This window comes from Mirounga leonina, unplaced genomic scaffold, assembly GCF_011800145.1.
Source record: "Mirounga leonina isolate KUSES-001 unplaced genomic scaffold, KU_Mleo_1.0 Mir_179778, whole genome shotgun sequence".
Taxonomy (NCBI): domain Eukaryota; kingdom Metazoa; phylum Chordata; class Mammalia; order Carnivora; family Phocidae; genus Mirounga; species Mirounga leonina.
The window spans coordinates 8798-16496 of NW_023270468.1; the positions used below are offsets into that span (position 1 = coordinate 8798).

A 7699-nucleotide genomic window follows, 5' to 3' on the forward strand; every position below is an offset into this window, starting at 1 on the left:
GATCCTCTCAATAGATGCAGAAAAAGCATTTGACAAAGTACAGCATCCTTTCTTGATCAAAATTCTTCAGAGTATAGGGATAGAGGGTACATACCTCAATATCATAAAAGCCATCCAGGAAAAGCCTACAGTGCATATCATTCTCAATGGGGAAAAACTGGGAGCTTTCCCCCTAAGGTCAGGAATGCAGTAGGACTGTCCACTATCACCACTGCTATTCAACATAGTATTAGAAGTCCTAGCCACAGCAATCAGACAACAAAAAGAAATAAAAGGCATCTGAATTGGCAAAGAAGAAGTCAAACTCTCACTCTTTGCAGATGATATAATACTTCATGTGGAAAACCCCAAAGACTACACCCCAAAACTGCTAGAACTCATACAGGAATTCAGTAAAGTGGCAGGATATAAAATCAATGCACAGAAATCAGTGGCATTCCTATACACCAACAACAAGGCAGAAGAAAGAGAAATTAAGGAGTCGATCCCATTTACAACTGCACCCAAAACCATAGGATACCTAGCAATAAATCTAAAAAGGATCTCTACTCAGAAAACTATAAAATACTCATGAAAGAAATTGAGGAAGACACAAAGAAATGGAAAAACATTCCATGTTCATGGATTGGAAGAACAAATATTGTGAAGATGTCAATGCTACCTAGAGTAATCTACACATTCAATGCAATCCCCATCAAAATACCATCCACTTTTTTCAAAGAAATGGAACAAATAATCCTCAAATTTGTAGGGAACCAGAAAAGACCCCGAATAGCCAGAGGAATGTTGAAAAAAAAAGCAAAGCTGGCAGCATCACAATTCCGGACTTCCAGCTCTATTACAAAGCTGTCATCATCAAGACAGTATAGTACTTGCACAAAAACAGATACATAGATCAATGCAACAGAATAGAGAGCCCAGAAATGGACCCTCAACTCTATGGTCAACTCATCTTCTACAAAGCAGGAAAGAATGTCCAATGGAAAAAAAGACAGTCTCTTCAACAAATGGTGTTGGGAAAATTGGACAGCCACATGCAGAAGAATGAAACTGGACCATTTCCTTACACCACACACAAAAATAGACTCCAAATGGTTGAAAGACTTCAATGTGAGACAGGAGTCCATCCAAATCCTAAAGGAGAACACAGGCAGCAACCTCTTCGACCTCAGCCACAGCAACTTCTTCCTAGAAACATCACCAAAGGCAAGGGAAGCAAGGGTAAAAATGAACTATTGGGACCTCATCAAGATAAAAAGCTTTTGCACAGCAAAAGAAACAGTCAACAAAACCAAAAGACAACTGACAGAATGGGAGAAGACATTTGCAAATGACATAAAGGGCTAGTATCCAAAATCTATAAAGAACTTATCAAACTCAACACCCAAAGAACAAAGAATCCAATCAAGAAATGGGCAGAAGACATGAACAGACATTTTTCCAAAGAAGACATCCAAATGGCCAACAGACACATCAAAAAGTGCTCAACATCACTCCGCATCAGGGAAATCCAAATCAAAACCTCAATGAGATACCACCTCACACCAGTCAGAATGGCTAAAATTAACAAGTCAGGAAATGACAGATGTTGGCGGGGATGCAGAGAAAGGGGAACCCTCCTACACTGTTGGTGGGAATGCAAGCTGGTGCAACCACTCTGGAAAACAGTATGGAGTTTCCTCAAAAAGTTGAAAATTGAGCTACCATATGACCCAGCAATTGCACTACTGGGTATTTACCCCAAAGATACAAATGTAGCGGTCCAAAGGGGCACCTGCACCCTGATGTTTATAGCAGCAATGTCCACAATAGCCAAACTGTGGAAAGAGCCAAGATGTCCATCGACAGATGAATGGATAAAGGAGAAGTGGTATATGTATACAATGGAATATTATGCAGCCATCAAAAGGGATGAGATCTTGCCATTCGCAATGACATGGATGGAACTGGAGGGTGTTATGCTGAGCAAAATAAGTCAATCAGAGAAAGAGATGTATCATATGATCTCACTGATATGAGGATTTCTTAATCTCAGGAAACAAACTGAGGGTTGCTGGAGTGGTGGGGGGGGTGGGAGGGATGGGGTGGCTGGGTAATAGACATTGGGGAGGGTGCTATGGTGAGCACTGTGAATTGTGCAAGACTGTTGAATGTCAGATATGTACCTCTGAAACAAATAATGCAATATATGTTAAGAAAAAAAAAAAGAAGAAGATAGCAGGAAGGGAAGAATGAAGGGGGGGAAATCGGAGGGGGAGATGAACCATGAGAGACGATGGACTCTGAAAAACAAACTGAGGGTTCTAGAGGGGACGGGGGTGGGAGGATGGGTTAGCCTGGTGATGGGTATTAAAGAGGGCATGTTCTGCATGGAGCACTGGGTGTTATGCACAAACAATGAATCATGGAACACTACATCAAAAACTAATGATGTAATATATGGTGATTAATATAACAATAAAAAAAAAGAAATAAAACAGAAAAAGTGAATGTCTTCTCAGATATATGTAACAGATATTATATGGGATTAGCATTTACTTTCACCAAGAAACATTTCCAGAACAGAGAATACTATAAACATTCCTGGTAAAAGTACCATTCTCTCTAGTTTTGTTTTTGTTTTAACTATGAGCATATAACTAAGAATACAAAGTATATGTTAAGAGGCAAACATTCAAATTAAGTGAAAATTTGCAACATATCATACCTGCGATACTTCAAATTATACATTAGACTTATTTTGAGTATGGTAATTACATGTGAATTAGGAGTTCAAATAAAGGTCTATAACTAGTATTTATATTTCTTTTTGTATTCATTTTTTAAAGTTTTTATTTAAATTCCAGATATTTAACATAGTGTTATATTAGTTTCAGGTGTACAATATGGTGATTCAACACTTCCATAGAACACCTGGTGCTCATCACTAGTGCACTCCTTAATCCCCATCACATATTTAGCCCATCCCCCCACCCATCTCCCCTGTGGTAACCATCAATTTGTTCTTTATAGTTAAAAGTCTGTGTCTTGGTTTGCTTCTCTCTCTCCTTTTCCCCCTTTACTTGTTTGTTTTGTTTCTTAAATTCCACATCTGAGTGAAATCATATGGTATTTGCATCTCTCTGACTGACTTATTTTGCTTAGCATAATACTCTCTAGCTCCATCCATGTCATATCAAATAGCAAGATATCATTCTTTTATATGGTTGAAAAATTCTCAATATCACTGATCATCACAGAAACACAAATCAAAACTACAATGAGATATCACCTCATACCTGTCAAAATGGCTAAAATCAACAACACAAGAAACAGGTATTAGCAAAGATGTGGAGAAAGGGGAACGTTCTTGCACTGTTGGTGGGAATGCAAACTAGTGCAGGCACTCTGGAAAACGATATGGAGTTTCCATAAAAAGTTAAAAATAGAACTACCCTACAATCCAGCAACTGCATTACTAAGTATGCATCCAAAGAATACAAAAATACTAACCCAAAGGACTACATGCACCCTGATATTTATAGTAGCATTATCTACCATAGCCAAAATATGTAAAGAGCCCAAGTATTCATTGACTGATGAAGGGATAAAGAAGATACGGCATATTATATATATAATGGAATATTACTAGTATTTATTTTTAGATATCTGTGTTGATTTTCTATGTACTCAGTTGTGAAAAGTAGAGACAAAAAATAAGTAGAGCAAAAGCTATTGATATTTCGTAGTGTATATAGTAGTGAGGAGATGGTATGAGACATCTCAATTCATTTTGGAGTAGGAGACACTGCACCTTGGGAAATTAAAGCCTCAATAGACAGATATGTCTGTCTTCCATCTCCTAGTGTGAACATGGAGTAGGCATTCTGGTTGAGAATAAGCTTGGTTTGCAGGATAGAGGCCAGTGACTGTTTTATGGACTGAAGGTTTGTATACCCTCAAAGTCCATATGTTGAAACCCTGAAACCCACTGCAGATGATTTGGGTGATGGAGACTCTTGGGAAGTAATTAAGTTGAAATGAGGTCATTAGTTGGGCCCGCATCACATAACAACAGTGTCCTTCTGAGAAAAGACACCAGACCATACTACCTCTCTTTCCCAAATACCCACCAATGAAAGGCCAGCTGAGGACATAGACAGAAGGTAACCATCTACAAGCCAGAGAGTTGTCACCAAAAATTAAATTAGCCTGAACTTTGAACATGGACTTTTCGGTCTCCAGAACTATGCTAAACAAATTTCTCTTATTTAAACCACCAGATGTAGAGTGTTTTGTTGTGGTAACCCAAGAAGACTAACACAAATAGTAACTTTCCTTCATTCAAAATCAAACACCAAACAGAAGAACATCGTCTTTGCTATAAGAGGCGATTAATGCCCCTTCACTAGTTTCTTGACCAGAAACTCTCCTTTTCTTTTCATAGGCAAGGCCATTTAGAGAGGCAGTTTAGAACACTGCATTCCTGAGACGCAGGAGAGGAATGGAAATGTTGGTGGAGAAGAAGGGGAAGAATAGGAATGCATTAGCAGTAGGTGGTCAGAGCTTGATTTGAGGGGAAAGGGAAAGAAGAAGAAAGAGAGAACCGAAGAGCTCAAGGACAAAGGGAGAGAAGAAAAAGAAAGAAGATAGTTGGTAGATGAACAAAGGGTGATCAGGGTAGGGTGCAAGAGGCATGGGGAATGACAGGTTGAAAAAACAAAGAAACCATACATGAGGACAGGGAGGCTCTTTTCTGTCCTCCTAATTTGCCTCTACCAGCCCAGAGACAACATAGGCTGTGCAAAGCCTTGTGTAGATTAGAAAAGGCATCCTCTCTGGAGTACTGAAGGAGAAAACATGGTATTTTTCTAGGGAGAGCAGACGTCAGGAAATGAGCCTGGGGTGGGGGATCACTTTGTATCAGTCTTCAACCCTTTCTCCAGCCAATGCAGTTCCATCACAACCCATTGGTTGCCTAGCAGAGCATGGGCTGGATTAAGGACCCACTCTCAATGCCTCATCTGGTACTGGTATGCAGTGAAATCAACTAGATCATACTTGGTGGTCTTCCCTGTCCTCACCAAATGGAAGGCATCCTCACATAGGACTCTTTGCAATCCTATGGAACACCATCACCCACTGCTGGGTGGCTCAGTATCTCCACCCAATTCAGGGCTGGCAAGAGGTGCTAAGTGTTACCATTTAATCAACACTTTCCTCAAACATTATGAACTACCTACAATTGCATTGCCAAAAAAGCCATGCCCTGGAATTCCTGAAGAACTGCAAGTTAGGAGGGTAGCTTCTCATTCCTTTGATGCTCCCCACAGGGAAGATCTATGGCAAGGTACTGAGACACTTGGATTTGGGAGACAAAGAACCAAAGGCACCATGAAGACTGAAGTCTGGGTCTGAGAGCAGTCTCAACAGACATAGTTGATTTAAGCAGCTATAAAACACAGGATGCTGTCTCTAGACTTAAGTCATTTAATTCTTATTTGTCTCAATCCCCATATATGCCAAAATATTTCATATGTTTACATCACCAAGACTTACTAAAAGAAAAGTATTCTAATCCTCTTATCACCACTCTACATTGGTGCTGTGGCAAAATGTATATAACATTGTATCTACTTTACAGTAGCAATGGGACCAAGATAACATGATAAACCACAAGAGGAGAACCATAGAATATTTAAAGTGCATACCATCATATCACCAAGAAATTGCATAAAAAAATACGAAAAGCCCTACGATAGTTGATAAAGAAATAAAGTGAGCAGCTCTCCCTTGGTACTCTGATTATGCCAGATGCATCCTCTCCCCTTCCTCCTACTTCCTTCACCCCTAGGAAATACATCTTCAACAATGGATTATAGGCAAATTAATTGAGCTACAGAAAACTACAAAAATATATCTATTTCTTTTCTCTAATCCTCCCATTTCCCAAGGATATGGTTCGACAGTTCAATAGTGGAATCATCAGAAACTGAGAATTGGGATTCTAGTGGGCAGATAATGGATTTCAGTTTTCTCTGCCTTGTCTCCTTCCATGGGCTAATTGGGAATTGTACACTATTGATCTTTGAAAAGATGATGATGGTAAGAGAGGAACTAGGGTTTCCTAGGTTCCTGAATAATTTATAGTGAGGATATTACCACCTAAAACTTAGGTAGAGAGATCTAATCTTTGAGGAGTTGACTGCAGCGTTTCATACCATCCTGAAGGGCCTCTTTGACTTTGTCATTCCTGAGGGTGAAGATGAAAGGGTTCAGGAAAGGGGTTAACACAGAAATCAACCAGGAAACTATCTTATTGTACTCTGCTGCCTGCGTTTGCTTGGGTTTCACATAGAGGAACAAGCAGCTACCATAGCCTATCACAACAAAGGTGAAATGAGAGGCACACGTAGAGAGGCTTTCCTCCGGCCCGAGGCTGTGGGGGTCTTGAGGATGGTAGAGATGATGTAGGTGTAGGAGACAACTGTTGGAGCCAGAGAGCCAATGATAATGACAATAGCCATTAAGAAAAGAACAAACTCTGTGAAAAGAGTATCATCACAAGATAATTTGAGCAGTTGCCCTCGGTCACAGAAAAAATGGTCTAACAGATTTGACTTGCAGAAGGTAAACTGAAATGTGGCATAGACAGGCCATATTTCCAGAAAGGAAGCCAAACATCCATGACACAATGACCACCCAGATGCAGGTGCGGCTGTTCATAATGATGTTGTACCTCAGTGGGTTACAGACAGCCACGTAACGGTCCACAGCCATCACTCCCAGTAATGCAAACTCTGTGGTTCCCACAGCAAGGTACAGGAAGAGCTGGGTGACACAGGCAGCCAGAGATATTGTCTGCATCCTACGGAGCAGCAACCCCCAAAGCATCACGGGCACAATAATAGTTGTAACGAAGATCTCCAAGGCAGAGAGGTGACCAAGGAAGAAATACATGGGAGAGTGCAGACGTTTATCAACACACACAATCACAATGATGACTGTGTTTCCCATTAATGTCGCTGAGTAGAAGAAAAAGAATACAGCAAAAAGAATGTGGTGTAGTTCTTGGGACCCAGGGAAGCCTAGAAGGTAGAACTCAGTGGCACTAGACAGATTGCTCATCATTTAGTCCTTGTTTCTGCTCCTTGTGAAACCTAGAGATCAAAGACTGGTAACATGGATCCACATGGTCCTGCTCTCAAAAGAGAAGGAAGACAGGTTAGGTTGACAAACTATTTCCAACCTGAAGATCGGGTAACATGACCCTACTGCTCACACTCTGCACAAGGCCAGACCTGAATGTGGGCACATGCAATCTACCTCAAGACTACCTGTCCTTCTGAAAAACAAACTGAGGGTTCTAGAGGGGCGTGGGGTGGGAGGATGGGTTAGCCTGGTGGTGGGTATTGAGGAGGGCACATTCTGCATGGAGCACTGGGTGTTATGCACAAACAATGAATCATGGAACACTTCATCTAAAACTAATGATGTAATGTATGGGGATTAACATAAGAATAAAAAAAAAGAACCAATTAAAAAAAAAAAAAGACTACCTGTCTTGATAGGGCAAAGACTTCTTCATCACTATTGGGGATAAGAAAACTTTCCCTGTCTTTTTACACCATTGGATGTGCCTTTTTGCAGGGGACAGAGGATAAGACTGTTTAAACTGGCCAGTTTTGAATATGAGTTGATCAGCCTCTCCAGTCCTGGG

At 40.5% G+C, this 7699-nt stretch overlaps 1 pseudogene; it reads right to left on the minus strand.

Moving 5' to 3' along the window:
• Window positions 1-3608: 3608 nt before the first annotated feature.
• On the minus strand, window positions 3609-7334 carry LOC118023386 (annotated as a pseudogene).
• Between the last annotated feature and the right edge of the window lie 365 nt (window positions 7335-7699).